Source organism: Triticum aestivum, chromosome 3A (genome assembly GCF_018294505.1).
Source record: "Triticum aestivum cultivar Chinese Spring chromosome 3A, IWGSC CS RefSeq v2.1, whole genome shotgun sequence".
NCBI lineage: Eukaryota > Viridiplantae > Streptophyta > Magnoliopsida > Poales > Poaceae > Triticum > Triticum aestivum.
Window position 1 is genome coordinate 563,929,553 of NC_057800.1, and position 3,499 is coordinate 563,933,051.

Here is a 3,499-nt window from a genome sequence, read left to right on the forward strand (position 1 = left end):
TTTTGCCTGGCCTGGGGTTGTGGCTGGATTTCATGCACGCTTGTTTGGTTGCTACCCTGTGAAAAAGAAAGCCCGCCTGGCCTGGGTTCCCTTGCACTTTAATTAGCCTGGCTGAACTCCAGACACTGCAAGTAGCCTGGCCCAGGCGACCGATTTCGAACGCCTGGCCGTGCCTGGTCGTGTGGCCACGAGGCTAACAGCAACATGGATGGATATTAGCATTAAATAATTGATGCATGGATTGATTGATGGGACGTTGATGCTTTGCCTGGCCCAGGCATGAACCAAACGCTTCAGCACCACACAAGCCTGGCCAGGCAGAAATATTTTACATCTCACGTCCACACCAGGCAGTACCGGCCATCAAGGCATGAGGGTCAGGTCACGAACCAAACTGACCAATAAAGTTTGAGAGAGATTGAGGAGCCCCGATAAGGCTGAGTGGTGCGTCAGATAGCTGAGAGGGGGAAAGAGATATTCCATCCGCTCGATAATGCAGTGCATGTAAATTTTTTAGAAGTCAAACTTTGGAAACTTTGATCAGGTTTACGCAAATGTTATTTATATCTACAATACCAAAGATACATCATACAAAACTACATCTCATGGTGAATCTAATGGTATATGTTTGCCGTACTAGATGTAATTCTTTTTCTCCACGTACATGGTCAAACTTTGTGATGTTTGACTTTTCAATAAATCTATATGCTATGGACCGAGGAGAGTGCCTCAGTCGAGACAGATCAAGTGCGTGTGAAGGAGAATGAGTAAGTGTGCAAAAAGAGTATGTGTGTGAAAGAGAAAGTGACAACAAACGATAAATTAGAGAGAGTGTGTGTTTTTTCGTTTCTTATGCGAACATATCACGCATGCATCTCCGAGATGGAAAAGCGAGGCGAGGAGATACACGAAGATAGCTAGTGTGTGATTGTTTGCAACGGAGAGAGACACCCCTGTAGCACATGTCCAATAGAGGTGTGGCCAACAAGGAACAAAGGTCGAGAGGGACACATGGATGGCATGGACGCATGGGGAGGGAGAGAGGGTGTGTTTGTGATAGAGAGATCCCGTCGAGATCGTGAGGGGACTATATGGGTGGGAGATCGAGGGAGTGCGTGCGCGATAGAAAGATGCCCCGAGAGAAATCGAGATAGACCATGCACATGTTTGTGATGGAGACTAAGATTAGCTAGTCATATACATATAGGGGGACTGCGTGTGCCTACAATTGAGTGAGAGACCATCATACTTGGCTAGCTGGGCATGAGATTGTGTGTGTCCGCGTGTGAGATGGAGAGAGAACGAGGGGGAGAGATAGAGTTTTAGATGGGCCTATCGAGTGCGAGTGAGATATGCATGTGTATGTGTGACCCAGGTGGATGGAGAGTTTGAGAGAGGGGGGAAGAGCTCCGAGACGACATAGTGGTGCGTGAGAGAGTTACAGGCAAAGAGCCAAGGAATCTGTGTGCGTACGATGAGTGCACCCAAGATATCTAGCTTGGACTAGCTAGAGTATCATACATAGTGTGCGAGAGAGACCTATAGATGGTGTATATATGCATGCGAACTAGAAAGCCCCCCCACACACACACACAAAGAGAGAGAGAGAGAGAGAGATGGAGAGAAAGGGAGAGGGACCAACAAGGTTTTTGTGTCGGATGCGTGCGACAGAATTGAAGATTGTCGGCGAGAGAGAGAGAGAGAGAGAGAGAGAGAGAGAGAGAACAGGAGTCCGGGAGAGGGGGAGGTCGCGTTTTATGCATCAAAGACTGATATAAACCATGTTTCGATATAAACTTGCATTCAAATATTTAAATTGGAGAACATGTTGTCTGCAATCCACACATGAACGGATATATGCGTATATCAAACAAGTTCATTAATTTGACTTTCAACATGTTCATGGAGTACTATAATACTGTACAACATGCTACTCGATTGAGGTGTTCAATTTTGGATTTAGTTCACTATTTTGACCTACTGAACGAGCTATTTCATTGAATCGAGATATTTCATTTTGGGTTTGATTCGCGTTTTTGAGTGGGTCAACTATTTGTCATATAGTAAATCGCTAGCAACGAGCATGTAAAAACACATTACTCCCGAGCATCATCTCTCCATCTAAAAAGAAGTGGCAAGCTAATATTTCAAAATTTGATCCGAATCGACTTGGTAAGGTAGACGTGGATGCTCGTTCTCCCAAAATTTGAACGAACCGTTAAACATCCTCTCTGCTCGGTGGAATTCGCCCGAGCAAATAAATGGGAGACGCGAAATTACCGTCCTATGTGGGACACGCATCAATTGGCCCGTTGTACATCGAGGGTAGGTTCGTAACTTCATCCAAGCGCGCCTTCTCCTCGGCCGAAATGACATGTGCCGAATAATTCATAAACCATGGTCGGCAAAACACGCTCTCCTCGCCCGAAATAGCTCGCGCCCACTATTTCAAAACACGCTCTCCTCGCCCGAAATCGCTCGCGCCCACTATAGTTCAAAACACGCCCTCCTCGCCCGAAATCGCTCCCGCCCACTATTTGGGAGAAGCAAAGTTACTCTACTATCCCCGACCCTCAGTACACAGACCCAAGCCGAGAAGCCTATAGGCAAGGGTAGAACTGTAACTCCCCCTCACATTTCAGACAAATGCGTCCGTAAGACATGGTTCCACTCCCCTCCCAATTCCCCCCCCCCGCCCGCCCCCATTCATACCTCGTGGGCGCCAAATCACCTTCTCCCCGGGAAGCTCCCTTCTCCCGAGCCGCGAAACCTCAGCCCCACCTCCATGGCGCCCCCACCGCACCAATTTCACAGCCGCCCTCCTCCCTAATGCCGGAGACGCTGTCCATTTGCCGTCGTGCACTGGGCCGTGTGCCTCTTACTCCGTGCTGCTGGTGCTGCCTCGACGACGGCCGCGTGAACCGTACCGGAGCCGATTCACCCCCGCCGTTGTTCACGGCGCCGGAGCGGCTCCAACTTCGGATCCGTCCAGAGTCCTGGCGCTGCTTCGGCGTAGCCGCCGACCGTCGCGACATTGCACTTTCCCTGCCGCCGGTCGCCACCGCAACCGCGCCGGCCTCACCGACTCGACAGCTGGACCTGCCTACTTCACCATGCCGCCAGATAGGTCGCACCCTCATCTCAAATCACTTTATTTAGGCGTCAGTTGTCTGAATTTTTATTCTGGGCCAATCGATTTGCAATGGGAAGCAGCACCCCTCGAGGCGGCGGAGCTCCTAGGCTGCTGGTTGGCTGGCGTCTAACGTAAGGGTGCGGGGCCGCAAGTTCGCCACGGAAGCAGCGCTTAGATGGCTATCTTTTAGAGTTGCGTGGGTTGAAGGTACTGCCGCCGCCGGATCTGGATGACGGGGAGTCTTTGTGGATTGGCCCGGGGGCGGCGCAACCACGGCAGTGCGGTGGGGCGGGGAGCGGGGTTTTGGCCGGGGCCACGGACGGCGGAGGCAGGCTGCTCTGCCGTTGGTCGCTGGCTCTTCGGGGA